The following is a 23420-nucleotide window of genomic DNA, read 5'->3' on the forward strand; positions in this document are numbered from 1 at the left end:
CTATCCTGGGAGGTCCAACATGGACTTGCTCAAAATTGAAATCATTTAGATGTGTGTTGCCTTTATTTTCCCACATACTTTAACCTCGCATACTGATGCACATTGGTCACGCCGAACTTAGAGTATTGTGTGTAGTTCTAGTCACCGCACTACTGGAGGGATGTCGCATTTTAAAGAGTGCAGAAGAGATTCACCAGGACGCTGTTGGAAGTGGAGGACTTTACTTGCAAGGAAAGATTAGATAATCTAGGTTTATTCTAACTGGAATGTACGAGACAGTCACAATTACAAAATTTTAAAGGCATTTAGACAGGTAAGATAGGAAAAGACAGAGGGATAATGGGGGCAAATGGGATGAGAGTAGATAGCCATTGTGGTTGGCATGGACGAGTTGAGCTGAAGGGCGTGTTTCTGTGCTGTACAATTCCCTGACACTATGACATCCTAAGCTATGGGCATCCAACCTGATGCCATTACTCCAGCTGTGTCACCTTCCACCCAGTTGCCCCAGTGGAGTGATTAGAGTATCAAATTTTCCTTCCTATGTTCTGCCCGGCTGTCTCCCATCATCTTTCATCACTGTAAAAATTAGCAGGAGATAAAGACATGAACCGCAATTGATCATCGAGCCAACGATGTTAATCACCCTTGTGATTAAGTTTTACCCTTTGTGGAGTAAACTAGAGATTCAACGCGCCAATCAATTTACTTGAAGTGATTTTAGTGCGTTAAAGCTGAGATCATAATGTTCTCTAAATTGATTGAGTGGTGGCTAATAACCTCAAAGAAGAAACACATATCACCATGACAATGTAAGGCAGAAGGCACAGCAGGCATTGGATTTAATGGATCTCTCCAGCTGATGCTTCTGACCATTCTTTCACAGTTCTTATCCCTCATGGTGTAAAACATTTCTGTCTGTGTATTTCATTTTATGTGCCAGGCATTAGATGAATGAAACCGGCATCTCACTTGTCCAATTATCTTACAGCAACCCATTAGATTCATGCTTGTTCTCAGAGCAGCAATCCCATTCATCCCATTCCCCTCTCCTAATTCCCCCCTCTCCCTGGAATTTATTTTTCCATGCATATACATGCAGCTCCCCTTCGGTTATTTTTCTTTAATCCATAGGTGAAATGTACAGTAGCCTTTACACCTGCATCTCTGGGATATGGGAAGAAATTGGAACAACTGTGGGACAGCAAGGTAGCACAACAGTAGAGTTACTACATCACAGCGCCAAAGACACGGGTTTGATTCTGACTACGGGTGCTGTTTGTACTTTCTCCCCTTGATCAGGATGGGTTTTCTTCAGGAGCTCCAGTTTCCTCCCACACTCTTAAGACGTACAGATTTGTAGGCTAAGTGGCTTGGTAAAATTGTAAATTGTCCCTAGTGCGTGTGAGAGAGTGTTAGTGTGCGTGAATCACTGGTCGGCGAGGACTCGATGGGCCGATGGGCCTGTTTCCGCGCTGTATCTTTAAACTAAACTAAACTGGATGAACCCTATGGAGTCACAGGCTAAATATGCAAATGTTTCTCGGGCAGTACCCGAGGTCAAGTTTGAACCTGGATTACCATGGCAGTGGGGCAGCAGCTCCACTAGCTGTGCCATGGTGCTGCCCTCTATACCCTCTGCCATGTGTCTATGCCATCAGTCTTCAGCTCAGATTCACATCTGATAACATTTGACAACTGTCTTCTCTTATAGATCGGTTTGTGTGACCTCGTGTTATCCTCAGAACGCTATTGGGATTTCATGATGTAGAGATCAACTGATTTTCACCTGTAAAGGGGTGTTAACAGGGTGAAACGCAGCAAATATTTCTATTAATGCCAGTCAATTTGACCTGATTTTTGGGCAGACTTTGATCCAAGCTCTTAATATTCCTGCTGAAAGCAAGTGGGGCACTAAATGAATATATCTAAATAGGATACAGTTAAGACAACCACACGATCTTCACTACAAACAAGTCTCTGATAGCCATACATTAGAGGACGGATGGTTCACCTCAAGAGACCATTACCTGCATTGAGACAGCTATCTTATCGAAACATATAAAATTCTTAAGGGATTGGACAGGCTAGATGCAGGAAAAATGTTCCCGATGTTGGGAGAGTCCAGAACCAGGGGTCACAGTTTAAGAAGAGGTAGGCCAATTACGACTGAGGTGAGAAAAAGCTTTTTCACCCAGAGAGTTGTGAATCTGTGGAATTCTCTGGCACAGAAGGCAGTGGAGGCCAATTCACAGGATGATTTCAAGAGATAGTTAGATATAGTTCTTAGGTCTAACGGAACCAAGGGCTGTGGGGAAAAGAAGGAAAGGAATACTGATTTAGGATGATCAGCCTATTGAATGGCGGTGCTGGCTTAAATGGCCGAAAGGTCTACTCCAGCGCCTATTTGCTATGTTTTTTCTATGTTTCTATCTGGTGCCCAATTTTACCAATTTTTTTACTTGAAGATGGATGCTCTGTTTAAACTTCACCAAGCTGCAACCAACAACTCAAATGACTCCTTTAATCTTTACAGCTCTCCCCTTTGATCAATTGCAGAAAAATCATTTAATATTTGACCTGGTTTGTTTCCTAATGGAACAAATAAGAGCGGAACAATTAACTTTTATTGCAAAGTAGTTTAAATTTAGAAATAAGGAAGCCTTGTTACAATTGCACAGGGTTGTGGTGGGAATGCTGCATGTGGGTTTGGACCTCTTACCTAAAAAATGACATTGGAGCAATTGAGGAAGACCAAATGAGATTCAACTGGCCAATTCCTAAAATGAGAGGATTATCCTATCTAAAGAGACTAAATAGGTTAGGTCTGTATTCTTTGGATTTTAGAAGAATGGGGGGTTACTTCACTCAGACAAATAAGCTTCTGAAGGCACGCAGAGGAGTAGATGTTGAGATGATTTCACTAGTGGGAGAGCCTCACACAAAGAGAAATTATGATAAGATAAGGGGCCAGTCATTTAAAATGGAAGTGCGCAGAAATTTATTTTCACAAAGGATGGAGAATAACTGGAATTTTCTATCCCAGAGGGCTCTAGATACTAGATTATTGTAAGTTTTTCAGGTGGAGGTAGATATGTGTTTCAACAATCAGAGAATTTGGAGCTATTGGAAATTGGCACAGACGGGGAGAGGAGGGCTGATGCAGGTCAGCCCAAGAGTTTGACTCATATTGAAAGGTTTGGGGGCCCAAGTGGCCTTTTCCTGCTCCTGCTGTGTGTTCTTGAAACTTACAAGTTTAATATTACTGAGGTCTGACCACTTTAATTTGATCCACATTGCTGCCTTACAGTGCCAGAGACCCGAATTCAATGCTGACTACGGGTGCTGTCTGTTGCGGAGTTTGTACGTTCTCCCTGTCATCGCATGGGTTTTCTCCCAGTGTTTGGTTTCCTCCCACTCTCCAAAGACGTACAGGTTTGTAGGTTAATTGGCTTTGGTTAAAAATTGTAAATTGTACCCGGTTTGTATGATAGTGCTCGTGTACGACGATGGTACTAGTCGGCACGGACTCGGTGGGCTGAAGGGCCTGTTTCTACGTTGTACATCTAAACTAAAACTAAAACAAAATATTCAGGTAGCAAAGGCCATTTCCCAACCCACCTGCCTCCCCTCATCACCACCAATCCCACCTCCTACTCCCTCCTGACTCTAATCCATTGCCAACACTATTTAAATTGGAAGTGGGATGTGGAGTGGGTACAACCTCTGACTAACTGACCACAGTTAATCCCAGTTAAGCTGATCTCAATTCCAGGGCCTCACTCCCATGGATGTACACAAAGGGCATTTGGGAACATGTCAGGGAGGGAAAGGATGGGAAACCAAATCATTTCAACAGTCATTTTTAAAATTGAACTAAAAAAACACTTGAATATATTTGCATAAAAAGCATTTGAATATATTTTGTGCATCTGGTATTTAATACAATGGATTAATTTTCAAACTGGATTGTTTTTACAGACAGCTTGTGCATTTTTACAACCTGTGGGTTGATTTTATAGGGCAGCCACTCTTCGAGAAAGAAGAAATTTGATCTGATGAGAACAATTATTCAGTGAAAGTACAGTGGATGCAATTAAAGTGAAATGGCGGTTTCCTGTGTTGCCATAGAGAATGTTATCTGGAAGCGTTCACACGTTATTTTCAGCCCCCTGCCTGATCACCAACATCTGTCACAGCTCAGCTCAGATCATTTTAATGTTGAAATAGGATTTTGGATTGTGACGGGTGTTTTTTTGAAGTCCAAAAAAATTACTGATGCTAAAAACCTAAAATAAAAACAGAAGATGCTGGAAACACTCAGCAGGTCAGGCAGCATCTGTGGAGTTGGGGCTGCATGGCCTGAGACCCTCCATCTCAGGCCTGAGACCCTCCATCAATCCTAGAACAGTTTTAGTATTTTTCTCCCTTCTTGCCTCTTCACATCTCTGAAACACCATCAGACTAATAGTTCTCCGGTGGTCTTGTGTGTGTTCACTATTACTTGGAAGAGTAGAACCAATGGGCCGAATAGCCTACTTCTGCTCCTATGACTTTTTTTAGTTTATAGACACAGCGCAGAAACAGGCCCTTCGCCCCACCAAGTTCGCGCCGACCAGTGATCCCCGCACACTAACACTATCCTACACACTAGGGACAATTTACAATTTTTACCGACGCCAATTAACCTACAAACCTGTACGTCTTTGGACAGTGGGAGGAGACCGGAGCATCCGGAGAAATCACACGCAGTCACGGGGAGAACGCACAAACTCCATTTAGGCAGCACCCATAGTCAGGATGGAACCCGGGTCTCTGGCACTGTAAGGCAGCAACTCATCCACTCTGCCACCATGACATATAAACTTCTCCACCTGTGCTGGCCAAGCCCCTGTGTCAAGGAACCGTACTCTGGATTCCCTCTCTGAGTGTCTGTTTCTCTCCATCCTCTTTTCAGTCACTCTATGAAAATCATCAGTGAAGTTGTACTCCTGTGAGGTTTTGCTATCAATACAATGTGTTGGCGATGGAGTTCATCTTTATTGCTGGGAGAGCAAAGGGATACAGATATCACAGATTAAAGAACTTCTCACTTTCATATCACCAAAGTCAATGCATTAAGATTGAGAGAGTTCTATAAAGGTGGGTAGTCTACTCTGCTCTGGCTAGCTATTTATCCTGCTGGCTCTTACTACACTGTAGGTCATGGCCACACTTGCTTTATAGTCAATGGACACCATGGTGCTTTGCAGAGTAGAATCTTCACTGTTGGTGTCAATGGCAGATGGGGTCTGCTGAACTGAAGGTGACACATAATCCCTTATCTGGATTCAGGCAAGCAACCAATTACGAATGGTTGATTGTCAAGGGCTGGAAGGCTCACTACCATCTCTTATATTAATATAATTTCCTCCTTTGTACAAGCAGAATAAAAATTACTGTGTACATAAAAACGTCAGACCATACCTGTTATTCCCTGCTTCCCACGTTCTGCGCTTGTAAACTCGCAGTGAGCAGGCATTGTAAGCCTCAGTCCACCTGCAGGGGCTCTGTGAATGGGAAATGTTCACAGTATCAGCAATTCATTGTCAAGCCGGCTCATATGGTCAGCATGAGGGAGTGCCAAAATATCTGTTCACCCACAGGCACAAGCAGCAGTTCAGCGTGGAGTGATCCAGGGATCACTTGCAGTTCTGCTGCTTGCTACTTGTTGTGAAGGGACAATATGTACTGTTAATACAGGCACGACCTGGTGAGATGATGAAACAAAACAAGGACCCAAACAGTCTTTCCAGGTGAGACAGAGGTTCACCTGCACCTCCTCCAACCTCATCTTTTGCATCCGCTGCTCCAGATGTCAACTTATTTACATCGGCGAAACCAAACGCAGGCTCGGCGATTGCTTCGCTCAACACCTGCTCTCGGTCCGCGTTAACCAATCTGATCTCCCGGTGGCCGAGCACTTCAACTCCCCCTCCCATTCCCAGTCTGACCTTTCTGTCATGGGCCTCCTCCAGTGCCATAGTGAGGCCCACCGGAAATTGGAGGAACAGCACCTCATATTTCGCCTGGGCAGCTTGCAGCCCAGTGGTATGAACATTGATTTCTCCAACTTTAGATAGTTCCACTGTCCCTCTCTTCCCCCTCCCCTTCCCAGATCTCCCTCTATCTTCCTGTCTCCACCTATATCCTTCCTTTGTCCCGCCCCCCTGACATCAGTCTGAAGAAGGGTCTCGACCCGAAACGTCACCCATTCCTTCTCTCCTGAGATGCTGCCCGACCTGCTGAGTTACTCCAGCATTTTGTGAATAAATACCTTCGAGTTGTACCAGCATCTGCAGTTATTTTCTTATATTACACAAATGAGCAGGGCAATCAGGTTTCTGTTAACACCAAAAACCAAAGCCGTTAAAATGAAAAAAATAGATGCCATTGAAACATCAGATTCCTGGAAAATAAAACGATAAGCCTTGGAATTTTTAGACACGTGGCAAAGTTGTAGCCGGTGCCTACATTCGCCACACTGTGGGGAGAGTGGGGTTTGGGACTGGACACAAGTTGGAGGCGGTGCAGAGGCAGGGTGTCGTGGAGTGGGATCATTGAACTCTGCAGATTAGCCCTGCTGTGAGGAGTGCTGGAGATTCAGTTTAGGCGGGAGTTTGGGGACCTCAACTCTGTGTGTTGGGGTGGGGAGAGAGGTGCAGGAGTGTTGGAGAGGCTGGAATTTGAGGATTGGATATGCTGCAGTGGGAAGGGCTGGGGTCAAGATTTTGAGGCCTACTGGGAATGACCATAAGACCATAAAACATAGGAACAGAATTAGGCCATTCAGCCCATCTAGTCTGCTCCACCATTCGATCATGGCTGGTCTATTTTTCCCTCTCTACCCCATTCTCCTGCCTTTTCCCTGCAACATTTGACGCCCTTACTAATCAAGGACCTATCAATCTCCATTTTTTAAATACCCAATGACTTGACCTCCACTGCCATCTGTGGCAACGAATTCCACAGATTCGCCATCTTCTGGCGAAATAAATTCCTCCTCATCTCCATTCTAAAGGTAAGTCCTTTTAAGCTGATGCTCTGCCCATGGGTGGGCGAGGGGGGACAGGGAAGGGGAGCTCCCTCTCCCGTTCCCTGTCCCCCCTCGCCCACCCATGGCCCCGGGGGACACTCCTTGCCCGGCAGCGGGTCCACAGATCGTCAGTTGGGGGAGGGTTGCCGCGCCCGCAGGAGGGATTTGTACCCAACGGGTCCTAATCTTCTGGACCAGCTACCACGAGGGATCTTGTCTGTTCTTAGAATGTGGCTATTTTTGCATCTGATAAGTGATGGAATTATGAATGAAAGAACTGGTGGCTGAGAGTTGCCTTGACTGCTCCAGGCATGCACCACGTTGTGCAGTTCAATTGAATGCTGACAGTGTTTTGTGCCGGGTGCCTTTCCAAACGCATGTACAGTGCTCTGCCAGTGGCCTCAGGCTCAAAGTTAAAACCCACACATGCTACTGTACTGGACAATTCCAGGATGATACTCATTCGTGATTTGATTTTCGAAGCGGTGTGCCTTTTAAATGTGAAAATATAATGAGCAATCTAAAGTTATATGCAGATACTTCAGGGGAGCCCGGGTGCTGTCTGTGAAGGGTTGGCAGGTTTTCTTGCGACTGTGTGGATTTTCAGATGCTCCGATTTCCTCCCACAACCCTAAACTGTATGGCTCATTAGCTTAATTGGGCTCCGGAAATTGCCCCAAGTGTGTAGGTGAGAGGTAGATTTTGGGGTGAGTCTATGTAGGTGTGCGGAGAATAGTTCTGGTGGGATTAGTGTAAAAATTGGTGCTTGACGTTTGTTGCAGACTGCTGGCCAAAGGGCCTGTTTCCTTCATGTGAGTTTGTAGTGGATTTCTTAATGTCTGGGTGGAACAGTGTCATTATTGATTTGTTGACGTCAGCCTGCATTGCAGTTTCTGGAAGTATATGTGCAGTGTTGAGACACCTACTTCGCCTTAATTAGAGTCATGGCATTGACATCTGTTGAAGTGAGGTTTAACAACGCTGGTCTTATTGCACCATGTATAGATATGATCAATAATATCAGAGCAGGAGAGTTTCTCGGAGAAGATCACTGTTAATTATGCAGCCTCTGCTGACCTCATCTACGACACGCAAGCAGCAACGGACGGAGTCTAATTACAAGGAGCAATTTAAAATAAAACGTGCTTCTCTGTGGTGCCATTAGCTTATGTTAAATAAATAAATGTCACTTTCATGTATAGATTCTGCTTCCACCCTCACCATTCTTCAAAATATGACAGAAGGACAAGCACTAATTTTCTGGAGCCTCTGCCTTGCCTGGAACCCATTTGGCAGGGTCTGATGCTTGCTTAATAGGCTGCACAGTGGTTACCCAGGGTTTCTTATGACCTCCTTCCATACTTTGCATCTCAGCTGTGTGTAATCCTTCACTGCAAAGTTCTACTAAACATTGAGAAGGAGTCCTGCCTGCCTTTTGGTACCCCATGAAAACGCCATCAAATCAGTGATCAAACATCAATAAATACCCGGTAGACACAAAATGCTGGAGTCACCCATTCCTTCTCTCCAGAGATGCTGCCTGTCCCGCTGAGTTAATTCAGTATTTTGTGTCTACCTTCGATTTAAACCAGCATCTGCAATTCTATCTTACACATCAATAAATACCCTCCTGGTCAGCAGGGCAACAGGAAATGCACGATGACTATTATATTGTTACAATTGAAACTGGGTTGTAACATGCAAAATAAATGTTATGTTTTGGGTTGTCGTGAAGTCTATCTTCAAGATAAAGAACGGAGACAGCACGTTGTGTCGTAGTTCTCTTTTAATAGTTCCATCTATTAAAATGGCTACTATAGGCTTCTTAATCTGCAACTGTTCGCAACTGGATCTGCAACTAGATCACATGACTTAACTACGTCAAGCACTTAATTTGCGTGTTACAATCCAGTTTCAATTGTAACAATTTCACAGTGACCTCAAATATAGCAATTACATTTAAATGAAATGATCCCTCAAGAAGGCAACATCTATCATCAAAGTCCCCCACCATCTGAGCCATGCTGTCTTCTCACTGCTATCATATTATAGAAGCTAGATACAAAATGCTGGAGTAACTCAGCGGGTCAGGCAACATCTCAGGAGAGAAGGAATGGGTGACGTTTCGGGTCGAGACCCTTCTTCAGACTCCACACATCTTATAGAAGCAGCTGATACCTGAAGTCCCACACCACAGGTTCAGGTACAGCTAGTTTCCTATAACTATCAGACTCTCGAACAAATCCTCATCCTACAGAACACTGCAGACAACCTCCTCACTGCCACGGACTGCTTTTGAAAATTATGCTTGGTAGTAATGTCATGTTTTTACACAGTCTTTCTTTTTACTCCCTTGCTGAAATATATGTCTAATGTAATGCAAAATTTATGATAACTTACGTTCTTGTCTATTTTTCTGGGTCTATGTGCCTGTGGTGTTGCTGCAAGCAAGGTTTTCATTGTACCTGTACCTCACCGTTCTTGTGCATATGGCAATAAATTAGGTAGGCACAAAATGCTGGAGTAACTCAGAGGGACGGGCAGCATCTCTGGAGAAAAGGAATGGGTGATGTTTCGGGTCGAGACCCTAACCTTGACAATAAATTAGACTTGAATTGATCCATTCAAGAGCTTACCTAAGAATGCGCACTCTGAAAACTTGAAACAAATTTAGGCCTTTGCAGTGACCACAGATCCCTCCAACTGGCAAACCACAATCTGCAGGAAAAGCCAATCTTCTTGTTTCATTTTGACACACAAAATTATTTTATACAGTTTAAGTTTGGTTCAGGAGGCGAACACTAAATGAGTCAAAACCTGAGTTTGTATTAAGATAGCAGCTTCCTGCAGTTTGACGCAGACCTGTAGATCCAGTCGATGCGTCTGCCTCTGGTCTAAGAAAACAAAATCCCACGAACCAGAGCTGAAATTAAAGAATAAAGCTGGTGTAGAAAGTAATGTCACCCTGGTGCCGGGGTGAGTGAGCTTCATTTTGTTCCTGGCTGGCCCCACCTTAACTTAGTTTACTTTAGAGATACAGCGTGGAAACAGGCCCTTCAGCCCACCGAGTCTGCACCGACCACCATACACTAGTTCTATCCTACACACGAGGGATTATTCACAGAGGTCAATTAACCTAGAAACCGACACATCTTTGGAATGTGGGAGAAAACTGAGGCACCCATGCTGGTCATGGGGAGAACGTACAATTTCCGTACAGACAACACCCACAGTCATGATCGATCCTGGATCTCTGGCACTGTAAGGCAGCAACTCTACTGCTGTGCCACTCTGCTGCTTTTAATATATACATATTTTTTAATCACCCTGCAAATTAATGTGCAAGTTATTTTTTTTCTACGGTATGAATTTTTTTTAAATCTTAAATAAGGCAATTGCAATATCTCAATAGGTCATAAAATCATGGCATCATAATGACTCCCACCTGCCCTGGGAATATTTAATGCTCTCCCTGGGTAGTAATTATTTCGTGTTCATAAATGATAAAAGCAGAATTAGACCATTCTAGGTCAGGTCTACTCCGCCATTCAATCATGGCTGATCCATCTCTCCCTCTTAACCCTCCTGCCATCTCCCCATAACCTCTGACCCCTGTGGAAGTATAAGAGGTTACTAAGGTCTGGAGAAAGGCATTACTTTCATTCAGCACTGTCCTTCTTCATTCACCAAAACATGGATGGAGACTGTGAGATTTGCTTTATTTAACAGCAACATTTGCTGAATAACACCAACATATCCCCCCTGACCAGAACTTGACCTGCTTCTGCATTCCCATTATTACAAAAGCGGCCCTTAAACAATACGAGCTTATTAATCACCAGCAGATGCGTTAGTATCCCATCCATCCATCCATCCTGCCCGTAATTGTATTGAGTTTTAACTGCATGTTCTGCGCGCCCGGTGACTCATCGACCCGCCATCGCTCATCCCCTGAAGAAGCGGGTGGTGCGTCAATGAAACGTGGCAGGTGAGAGAGTGCAGCGAGCCGCCTCCCAGGGTGACACAAGGCGGACCTGAGCCCGGCCGCCGCTGTCCACGGTGCTGAACGGCGCTCACGCCACTTGTTCTGAAGCAGACGCAAAGTTCATACGTCAGCACGTTTCCGAATGGCGCTGTCTCGTCTGCCACACCATCCATCCCCGGGGGGGGGGGGGTCACATTTAATGTTTGATGTGCATTTCAGCTCAATAATTGCTGGAATGTTTTCGCTTACAGTTCAGATGCAGATCCAGAGGAAATAGTTTTTTTGTTGACTGTACATTTATAAGGGTCATAGTTGAAGAAACATTTACAGATAGGTACAGTATAAGACTAGGAAATTGAATGGAATATTAGCCTTTACTGCAAATGGTAGGGAGTGTAAAGGTGGATATGTTTGGAAGGAACTTTGTGGAGCACCGGTGAGTATAGTATGCTCTCTCGACCTCTAGATTTACTGATGCATTTGCTTACTTTATGAATCAGATATATTATATATGGTGCTCAGTAGGATTATTAGGATTCAAACTTGCAATATATTTGAGATCCTTGTTATGAAATCACCAAATTGGTTTCAGTTTATTGTCATGTGTACAGTGAAAAGCTTTTGTTGCGTGCTAACCAGTCAGCGGAAATACAATACATGATTACATTCAAGCAATATACACTGTACAGATACATGTTAAGGGAATAACTTTTAGTGCAAGATAAAGTCAGCAGTAAGCAAGATAAATTCAGCAATCAATCAATATGATAATGAAAATGGGTGCTGGGGAGGAATTCTGGAGAGATAAGAACATGGGTGGCACAATAGCACAGTGGTAGAGCTGCTGTTTTACAGCGCCAGAGACCCGGGTTCTATCCTGATCATGGGTGCTGTCTGCAAGGAGTCTGTACGTTCTCCCTATGACCACATGGGTTTTCTTCGGGTGCTCCGGTTTCCTCTCAGACTCCAAAGACGTACAGATTTCATTGGCTTCGGTTAAATTGTCAATTGCCCCTGGTGTGTAGGATAGTGTTAGTGTACAGGGTGATATCTGGTCGGCGCGGATCAGGTGGGCCGAAGGGCCTGTTTCCATGCTGTATCTCACTCTCTAGAGTCTAATATAAGAACTATGGCCAGGATTTGGCCATTCAGTCTTTCCAACATGCTCCACCTTCCCTTAGATCATGGCTAATCCTAACAACATGAACCTTCTCTGCTCTGATTCTAAAGTAAGCACATCTATCAGTAAATCTAGAGGTCAGGAGAGCACGCTGTACTCCAGGAGCTGCCTCACCGCAAAGTTCCTTCCAACCATCTCCACCTTTACACTCCCTACCATTTGCAGTAAAGGCTAATAGTCCATTCAATTTCCTAGTCTTTTACTGTACCTGCTTGTAAATGTTTCCTCAACTATGACCCTCTGTACTGCAGCATTTTGTAGTCTCATTCTGTTCAAATAAGAATTTGCCTCTTCATTTTTCCTTTCAAAGCGGATAACCTGCTTTCAACATGCAATATACAACACCTACAACTTCTGAGTAACTCACTTAACTAAGATGAGTTACTCCAACATCATTGTGTCTATCTTTGGTATATTGCTGAGTTACTCCAGCATTTTGTGTCCATCTTTGGTGTAGATGCTGCCTGACCCATTGAGTTACTCCAGCATTTACAGTCTATTACTGGACATACTTGTTCTCCTCTGGGTGATTGTATCTTCCCATCTGACACTGAGCCTCTGTCTCCTGCCAACTCAGTTTAAATCTTTTCCAGGAACGCTGGCAAATCTGGCCACAAAGATGTTGGTCTCCTTCGAGTTGAGGTACAAACCGTCCCTCTTTGACAGGTACCAATGACCCTGGAACCTAAATTACATCCCCTGCACCATCCCTCAGCCATGTATTCATCTGACCTATCCTCATCTGATACTCAATATTTCATGGCCCGAACTAGCTAGAAAGGACAACATTTAAGGAATCATTGAAATTCCTATCCAGCCCATTAACCTAAGGCGTCCCTCACACCTTCTCCCATTAATGTCATTGATGGCGTGTCCTGCAGCCAGTCTGAGACATCAATGATACAAGTACCAGGAAGGCAAGAAATTGTCCACAGGTCTCATTTGCAGACACAATAATGCTGACGATAGAATCCTCTATCACTATCACTCTCCCAGTCTTATTTCTCCCCTTCTGTGCAGCAAAACTATCCATTGTCACACAAATTGATCTGTTGCTGCTGTTTTCCCTGGGAGTTCATTCCAACCAATAGTGCCCAACACAGTATGGAGAAGAATATGACCATGAGGGATTTTAAGTGACTGCCTTCTGAAAATTCAAATGCATCACATCCACTGATTCCCCTTGATGCACTTTGTTAGTTACATCCTCAAATCTGCCAAACATCATCTGCAAATCTGCCAAACATCATCTGCATATGGGTGCCAAACATGATTTCCTTTACATAAAACTATGTAGACTGTGATGGCATTCTAATTTTTAAATATTCTTCTGTGATCTCTTCAGAACATAGAACAGTACAGCGCAGGAACAGGTCCTTCGGCTCACAATGTCTGTGCTGAACATGATGCCAAGACAAACTCTTACTTGGCTGTATATAATCCATTTCCCTCCACTCCCTGCAGATCCAGATGCCTATTCAAAAGCCTCTTAAATGCCACTATTGTAACTGCCTTCATCATCACCCCTGGCAGCGTCTTCAAGCACCTACCACCCTCCTTGTAAAAACTTACCACACACATCTCCTTTAAACTTGGCCCTTCTCACCTTAAAGCTATGCCCTATAGTATTTGATATTTCCATCCTGGGGAAAAGGTTCCAAATGTCTACCCTATCTATACCATTCATAATTTAAAATAATTCTATCAGGTCGCTCCTCAATCTCCGGTGTTCCAGAGTAAGCAATCCAAGTCTGTCCCCCCTCTCCTTGTAGCTACTGTCCTCTAATCCAGGCATAAACATCCTCTGCGCTTTTGCAAAAGCCTCCACATCCTTCCTGGATTTGGGCAATCAGGACTATACGCAATATTCCAAGTGGTTTCCCATTTTCATTAGTGTCCTATTGGAATTTATTCCTATTTTAATTGGAATTTTAATTGGTTTTTTATTGATACTGGTATTTGTTGTGTTGGTTCCTATGTCTGTGCGATTGTCTTTGAAAGATCTGCACTGTCGCACTGTTTTCAGCTGTAGCACTTCTAATTTTGTTGTACTGTGCATACAATGACAATAAAGGCATATTATTATTATTATTATTTTCTGTATGCCTCCTTTCTCGAATAGAAATGTTACATTTCTGGTTTTCCACCATTTTGAGACCTTTCCAGTATTCAGGATACAACCAACACATCCACTATAGTATAAAGCCTCTCTCGCTATGAGAACCTAGGATGGAGACCAACAGATCTTTGGGACTATTGAACATTGCCCGTCTCCGTCCATGCCTCTCCTCCACAGCTGCAGAAACCCTCATCCACGCCTTCATCACCTCCCGTCTGGACTACTGCAACAGCCTCCTCTATGGCGCACCCTCAAAAATCATCAGTAAACTTCAATACATTCAAAACTTCGCTGCCCGTCTACTCACCCACACCCCGATCCGTGACCATATCACCCCCGTCCTTTACAAACTCCACTGGCTCCCCATCCCCCAGAGAATCCAGTACAAAATCCTCCTCATGACCTACAAAGCCCTCCATAACCTGGCGCCATCCTACCTGACCGACCTCCTACACAGGCACACTCCCACCTGCACCCTCCGCTCTGCTGCTGCCAATCTCCTATCCCCCCACATCCGGACCAAACTCAGATCCTGGGGGGGACAGGGCTTTCTCCATCGCTGCTCCCACCCTATGGAACTCACTACCCCAAACCGTCAGAGACTCCTCCACACTCACCACATTCAAAACATCACTGAAGTCTCACCTGTTCAGTACTGCCTTCAACCACTGAAGGTCACCTCACCTTCTGTCTCCGTTCTCTGTTCGTTTACTTATTTATCTATTTATTCACTTCCCTATGTTCTCTAAATCCCTGTAAAGTGTCTTTGAGTATATGAAAAGCGCTATATAAATGTAATGCATTATTATTATTATTATTATTATTATCCAACCCCTGTGGTTTTCCGAGTACTTTTCTATTACCCGCTGGTCCTCTTTTGGACTAACTGGGATTGTTTCCCTTTGAACAGACTTCAATGAAGAGAGAGTGTTCAAAATTATGAGGTTTTGATTCAGTATTGAGAAACTGTTTCATTTAGCCCGAGGGCCAGTAATCTGTGGGTAAGAGATTTTAAAAATTATTTTAATGCCTCTCCGTGTTATTATCTAGAACGTGTCAACTGAAAGGGTGGAAACAAATCAAATTGTAACTTTCAACAGGGAATTTTAAATATCTAAAAGAAACATTTGCAAGGCAATCGAGAGAGGCAGCGAGCACTTTAATGGATCCTGCAAAGATCAGACATGAGAACAAAGCACTGAATGACCTCCTTTTATGCTGTAGAATTCAGTGTAGATTCGGGATTATCATATCCAAGGCAAGTAAGCCCTCCAAACACAAAAAATATTTTAAATCCTTTTGGGGTTTTTTTGCATTGCAGAAATAAATAGGGCATGAATTCTTTGGTTTTAACTGATAAAAGAAAACAAACATAAATCCTGAATTTTGCCTGGGGAAATCATTTTTGTTCCTTTTACTGATAATGTTCCAATAAATGCCACTCATGCAGAATTTATATTTTGCTATCAGAATGCTGCACCTGGCCTCAAAATGTCATATCTCCCACTGACGAATCCCGCTGGTGTGTGGGACATGCAGGCCTCGACATGATAGAGTGGAAAAGCGCTGCAAGATAAACATGTTGGCGGAAATAGCAAAAGGTGTGCACGATTCTGAGAAAGGAAATGCTGAAGAAATAACTTGGAGCAAAGCCTGAACTAATCTGTATGTACCGCTGGGTTGTCATTTCTATGGTTATAGAGCTCTGAAACATGGAAACTGAAGCATGGAAGCCCAACTAATCCTATGCCACCAAGTTGCCTAACTGACCTAATACCACTAGCCTGTGCCTGGCTACATCCTTCACAACCTTTCTTATTCATGTCCAAATGTCTTTCAAATGTCGTAATTGTACCCATCTCTTCCGCTACCTCTGGCAGCTCATTCCATATATATTCTGCACTCCTTATGAAAACATTGCCCCTTGGGTCCATTTTTAATCTTTCCACTCACACCTTAAACCTATGTCCTCTAGTTTTAGATCACCCTATCCTGGGGGAAAGACTGTGGTTATTCACCTTATCTATGCCCTTCATGGTTTTATAAACCTGTATTACCCATCAGCCTCCCATGATCCAGCTTATCGCAGGTCCACATATAAACTCAAACATTCCAGACCCAGCAACGTCCTCGTAAATCTTTTTTGAAACTTTCCAGTACAGTAACAGTTATCCTACAGCAGGGCGACTACAACAGGCCACAGTATTCCAAATGTAACCTTATTAATGTCTTGTATGCCACTGGCAAAAAGAGTTGCGAATTGTGAAGCAAGAGACAGGAGAAAGAGGGGAGAAGTAAGTGTGAGTCCAGGTGGAGCACAGAGGAGGCAGGGAGAAAGGAGGATGTGGATGAGAGTAGTAGGAGATGTCTACTACAAACCTACCGACTCCCACAGTTATCTGGACTATACTTCCTCCTACCCTGCCCCTTGCAAAGACACTATCCCCTACTCTCAATTCCTCCCAATGGGTCTCTGCCACATCTGAGCCCAAGATGAGGCATTCCATTCTAGGACATCCGAGATGTCCTCTTTCTTCAGTAGACGTGGTTTTCCCGCCTGCTGTCTTAGAAGGATCCCAGTTAGAAGGAACTACGCATCTCCTCTGTCCCCCGTAGTTCTGCCCTCACTCCCCCTCCCCCTCCCCCCAAACCGAACAAGGATAGAGTTTCACTGGCCCTCACCTTTCATCCGACCAGCCTTCATAGCCAACATATCTTCCTCCAACATTTTCATCACCTCCAACGTGATCCCATCTTCAGTCACATTTTCCCATCTCCACCCCTTTCTGTATTCCGCAGAAACTCCTCCCTCCGCAACTCCTTGGTTCGATCAAGAGTTCGTTTGATTCGCTAAGCAGAAACTCTCCCACATTTAACAAATACCTCGATGGATACCTGAAGAGTCCAATTTTCAAACTATGAATCAATAGCTGTTTGCAACCAAATGATTAGTGCACTAGAAATCCAATTAGAAAGTCTCTGGTCACTGTCAAGAGGCATTGAGAGGAGATGGCACTGAGCATGGTGACTCTTTGCGTGCTAGCCCCTGAGGAGGATCTACTCATTCGATACAATCGCCCGACTCTTTTACTTGAGTACAAGTAATTTCCACGTGATTGCATGATTGCATTTATGCTTACTATTAACTGATTTAATTGTAAAAAGGTTTGCTCTGAGCCTTGGTACACATAACAATAACAAACCTAAACCTACTCCAAAGCCCAATTTTGAACAGGGATATATGCCAGAATGGACATGAGATGGTTGGATCAAGAGCCAGGAAGTGGGATTCATCTAAAGCCCATTTTTGTCCTATTTGTTGAATGACTTCCTTCTGTGTAAATTCCATGCTTTACCGGACATGGCTTTTCTTGATATATATTAATGATCAGGAGTTGGCTGTACAGGAGACAACGCAAAACCTAGAGGTAGAACATACTGTGAGGAGGGCTCACTGGTGAACAGATACAAATCAGGTAACATTTAGGAGAGAAATGTGATGTGTTATATTTGGAAAAAATGAGAGGAGCAAAGATTACCTGAAAGAAATTTTTTACAAAATGGGTACTGACATGAGGAGATTGGGGTGGGAGAGGGTAGGTGTGTGTAAGCACATAAGTCTTTCAAAGTGGCAGGTAAACTGAGGGGTGAAGTAGATGAGTGAAGGAGGGTTAACTATCATTATCATTTGCTTTTATCCCACCGTTGGAGCCTTGATGATGTTCCTTTCCATTGTTGGCAAGGAGAAATAAATATACATGCACACTTATCTTCGCCATCTGCTCGAAACACTTTTTCCAAAAAAGATGGAAATGTGAACAGAGTCACGCAATACATTTGGATGATGTGGCTGCTAAAGTTGAATAGCTGCCAGTCAGTGTGTACTGTGAATTGTGACTGAGAGACTTGCAACCATATGAGGGAGAATGTTAGCATTAGGTTGCTGGGTAGGTGAGTCACAGGGCTGGAGTGATCTAACAGTGGCTAGGCCTATGGGCCAATTTTAGTTTAGTTTAGTTTAGAGATACAGCACGTAAACAGGCTCTTTGGCCCACAGAGTCCGCGGCGACCAGCAATCCCCACACATTTACATTGTCCTACACACACTAAGGACAATTTACAATTACACTAAGCCAGTTAGCCTACAAACCTATTCGTCTTTGGAGTGTTGGAGGAAACCAGAGCCCCCGGAGAAAACCCACACAGGTCACAGGAAGGCGTACAAACTCCGTTCAGACAGAACCCTTAGTCAGGATCGAACCCAGGTCTCTGGCGCTGTCAGGCAGCAACTCTGCCACTACGCCATTGTGCCATTCGAAGTAGAACATTTGGCCAGTGGTATGAAGTGCAAATCATTTTGAATTAGGACCACTGAGATAGCAAACTACCCACTCAGTCCCAGCTCTGATCAACTGTTCTGCGGAGATGGGAGATTCAGCAGCTTAGTTGGACAGAATGGACCCAAAGCAAAAGAGCAATCAGGATGGGATTGGTTGGGGACAGGCAGTAGAACAGTTGAAAGACTAATTGACAAGGATGTGGGTTATTCTGCCAGCAATATTCTCATCATGAACAATGATCCTTCTTCCTTTACTGCTTCCGTCTGCTCCTCAGTTTACAACGTCAAGACCCACTATATGGTGACTACGGTGCTGTATTTTACTCCAATAGGATTAATAGTCTATATTATCATAACATCCCAATATGCATGTAATTATGATGCCACATACATTCACCGAGAGCTGTCACAATCACGTATATCTGAAAAAAACACAATGGAAGCATCTTGGGTAGGAATTCTTTAATCTACTGGACCCCAATAATTATGTAACATTTCCAAATAAATCCTGACATTCTGACTACCTTGTTCGTTTGCACTAAATTTGTCCAGTGCTTTTGACTACTGATTCTATTCTGCATTTACACTCTTTCACTATCTATCTCAGTGCTCCCACACTCTGTAATTCTGCCTCCAAACGATTACGTCCTATTTGGAGCCTTTCTGCCGTGTGACGATCAGACCTTAAGTGGGTTGCAGTATTTGCTTGAGAATCCGTTATAAAGTCCATTATTCTACCACCCAAGTTCTTAATTGATTCAGTAAGATTTAGTTAATTTGAAAATTATCCATTGGTGGTTGTTATTGATCAAATGCATTTTCCCATGTAATTGCGTTCATCTTTTGAGATTATAAAAATTGATCAATTAACAGCAACTGTAAATGTAAACTTGCTAAATGCAGATGATGGATTCCAGCAATAAGTAACTGTGGAGTTTAGTGATTGGAGCAATATAACATGCTGAGAGTAATTAAATAGCTTTGAAACACCTTATAGTATCTGTGCATTCAACATAAAATATATCAAATTTATGTGCTGTGCCCAGTGAAACGTGCTTGAATATTCTCAGTGTAGGCATTCATACCATAACCACCTTCTGCTTCCCACTGCACCCTGCACAGCTCACCTCAGTTGGCCTGACATTGTTTGTGTCCTGGGAGTGCTAAGACATTGAAGCTATCCCATGGATTTCATTCTGTAGGAAGGAACTGCAGATGGTGGTTTAAACTGAAGACAGACACAAAAAGATGGAGTGACCCAGTGGGACAGGCAGCATCTCTGGAGAGAAGGAATGGGTGACATTTCGGGTCAAGACCCTTCTTCAATCTGAATAAGGGTCTCGACCTGAAATGTCACCTAATCCTTCTCCAGAGATGCTGCCTATCCCACTGAGTAACTCCATCTTTTTGTGTCTAACCATGGATTTCATTCATAGTCTCCAGCACAAGTTAGGCTGCAGTTTAACTGATGCCTGCTGACAGCTCCTCAGAAGTGAGTGTTTTACTTCCCTCCCTCCCAGAACTGGTTTCTGGTTTTACTCTTGTGATGCTGAATCAAATATCACCATTCAAATGTTGGGAAGTTTTATTCATGTAATGTTGCCCTTGGGGCCAGAATTGGCTGATTCTTGATTCTTGATTACTCCTCACATCAGAGTAAGAACATTGTTAGGGTCAAGCTGGATAACTGAGCCCAGTTCCACACCGGGGAATCGTTTATTCCCAGAAATTGGGTCTGCTGGATCTGATACTGAATAGATTACAGCATTTGAAAGTCAAGAAAGCTTTTCAAGGGTTCTTGACAACATTCCTCTCATTATCTCGGTCCACCCCTCTGCTCCCTACTGTTTTTGCACCTTTCCCCCCTGACCCTCTTTTGGATGCAGGACGATCAGTCCTCAACAGAGGCCTTATCTTTGTACCACTACGCCCACGCCTCAATAGGATCCAGGCCAACCATGATGCTGAACTCTCCTTATAGACAATAGACAATAGGTGCAGGAGTAGGCCATTCAGCCCTTCGAGCCAGCACCGCCATTCAATGCGATCATGGCTGATCACTCTCAATCAGTACCCCGTTCCTGCCTTCTCCCCATACCCCCTCACTCCGCTATCCTTAAGAGCTCTATCCAGCTCTCTCTTGAATGCATTCAGAGAATTGGCCTCCACTGCCTTCTGAGGCAGAGAATTCCACACCTTCACCACTCTCTGACTGAAAAAGTTCTTCCTCATCTCCGTTCTAAATGGCCTACTCCTTATTCTTAAACTGTGGCCCCTTGTTCTGGACTCCCCCAACATTGGGAACATGTTTCCTGCCTCTAATGTGTCCAATCCCCTAATTATCTTATATGTTTCAATAAGATCCCCCCTCATCCTTCTAAATTCCAGTGTATACAAGCCCAATCGCTCCAGCCTTTCAACATACGACAGTCCCGCCATTCCGGGAATTAACCTAGTGAACCTACGCTGCACGCCCTCCATAGCAAGAATATCCTTCCTCAAATTTGGAGACCAAAACTGCACACAGTACTCCAGGTGTGGTCTCACCAGGGCCCGGTACAACTGTAGAAGGACCTCTTTGCTCCTATACTCAACTCCTCTTGTTACGAAGGCCAACATTCCATTGGCTTTCTTCACTGCCTGCTGTACCTGCATGCTTCCTTTCATTGACTGATGCACTAGGACACCCAGATCTCGTTGAACTCCCCCTCCTCCTAACTTTCGTCTCTGCTGGGCCTTTTTCTCTGGGAAGGGATCCTCATCTCCCAGTGACGGCCCCTTCTCCCATCTCTAACATTCCTCCATTGGGAGGGTAGAAGGCTGTCTAGGGGTCCTAGAGGACATTCCTCCTCCTCTAGGACTCTCCTAGCGAGACTTCTACCCTCCCAAGACCTTTTTTTCAGTCTGAAGAAGGGTTCCGACTGAAACATTGCCTATCCATTGTCTCCTGCGTTACTCAAGCAGTATGTGTCTTGTTTTATCAGAGTACCTGTCCATTCAAATCCCATTTACCAGCACTTGATTCTTAGACAAGCGAATTAAGTGCATGTCTAGAGGCTTCTTAAATGCTGTGAGAATTCCTGCCTTCACTACTCCACGCTCTGACCAAAATATTTTTCTTTAAATCCACTCTAAACATCCTTCCCCTTACCTTAAACCGCTGCCCTCTCACTTCAGGCATCTCTGTAAAGGGGAAAAATGCCCCTCATAAGAAATCTATGCCCCTCATTCAAGTTCCTCCCTCAACCTTCTCTGCCCCAAGAGAAACAAGACCAGCCTATCCAGTCTCTCCTCCTAACGAAAACGCTCCATCCCAGGCAACATCCTGGTGAATCTCCTCTGTGCCCTTTCAATTGAAATGACATCCTTGCTATGGTGTAGTGACCAGAATTCGGCATGCTCTCCAGCTAAGGCCTCGCCAATACTTTCTAAAGTCGTACTTCCCCATACCCCACCCCCATTGTAAGAAAGCCACTCTAACTTCATCTATCTGCTGAATCCCTTCTCTGAACTCCATGATCAGCTCTCCCCCCCCACAATATTCACTGCTACTCCATCCTTTTAGTTTAATTTAGTTTATTGTTACGTGTACCGAGGTACAGTGAAAATCTTTTGTCACATGCTAACCAGTCAGCGGAAACACAATGCATGATTACAATCAAGGCATTCACAATGTATGGATACGTGATAAGGGAATAATGTTTAGTTCAAGGTAAAGCCAGTAACATCCTCTACCCCATACCAGCTCATGCTTTCAGACCTCCGAGTTGTTGGACTTCCCATTCTCGCATTGACATCAGCTCCTTGGAAGAATAAAGTTTTGTGGGCACAATTAGCATTCAGTACCTTGCCTCGGGCGAAGTATTTCTGCATGAGGCTTGTCATTTCTTGTGGAAGAGTCAGGTAAACACAGCAATGTGTATTTCTATTTGGTGTTTAATCAGTGAACCATCCAGAAAAACGCACAGAAATAGGAGGATGCTCAGAGGTCTTAAGGAGAGTTGTAATGGAGGAGCGGAATATTTAAGAGGTAATTTCAGAGTCTACAGCCAAGATGGGTAGAGATACAGCAGGCAATGAAGGTCAAAAAGGAGGTTTGGATTGGAACAGGGATGGTATGTGCAATTGGGATAAGTGCATTTAAAATAAATCAAACTTGAAGATAATTAAATTCCTGGTCCTGATAGAGTACATGCACACATTTTTTAAAGATTTGGGGAAGAGATGATTGGTATTGGCATTGGTTTGTTATTGTCATGTGCACTGAGATATAGAGAAAATCGTTGTTTTGCGTGCTATCCAGGCAGATCATACCAGACACGAGTACAACAGCTAGTGCCAAAAGAGAAAGGAAAGAAGTGCTACACTGATAGAGAAAGTGCAGGTTTAAAAAAAAGTGTAAGAGCTGCAACAAGGTAGGTTGGAAGGTCAGGAATACATCCTTAGCATTTGACAGGTTCAGTCAAGTGTATAACAGCAGGGAAGAAGCTGTTCTTGAATATGGTGATACAAGTTAAGCAGATGTTTAATCATCTACTAAAATAAGCTGTTGTCCCAGTGGTCTAGATGTGATGGGTGATGAGATTTAGTTCCCGGGGATTTAAACTGAAAAGTAGGGATGTTATGCCAAACGCATTTAAAATCTGAGTTCAACTACACTTCAAGTTATGCCTACTGTGTTATACAAAGAATATAGGCAGAAGTATGGAGAAGGTATGCAGA

At 43.8% G+C, this 23420-nt stretch overlaps 1 protein-coding gene and 1 long non-coding RNA gene across 3 annotated transcripts in view; one reads left to right on the plus strand and one right to left on the minus strand.

Moving 5' to 3' along the window:
* LOC144605753 (uncharacterized) overlaps positions 1-11137 on the minus strand; it is a 106465-nt gene extending 95328 nt beyond the window's left edge. The window contains exons 1-2 of the long non-coding RNA XR_013548888.1: positions 10915-11137; positions 5467-5549 (exon numbers count right to left, since the gene is read on the minus strand). This is a non-coding gene — a long non-coding RNA (uncharacterized LOC144605753). The remainder of the gene's footprint in view (positions 1-5466; positions 5550-10914) is intronic.
* The window catches only part of rsph14 (radial spoke head 14 homolog), a 307769-nt gene that overhangs the window by 234906 nt on the left and 49443 nt on the right, over positions 1-23420 (plus strand). The window lies entirely within an intron of this gene.

The sequence above is a fragment of the Rhinoraja longicauda genome, chromosome 25 (genome assembly GCF_053455715.1).
Source record: "Rhinoraja longicauda isolate Sanriku21f chromosome 25, sRhiLon1.1, whole genome shotgun sequence".
In the NCBI taxonomy this organism is placed as follows: Eukaryota; Metazoa; Chordata; class Chondrichthyes; order Rajiformes; family Arhynchobatidae; genus Rhinoraja; species Rhinoraja longicauda.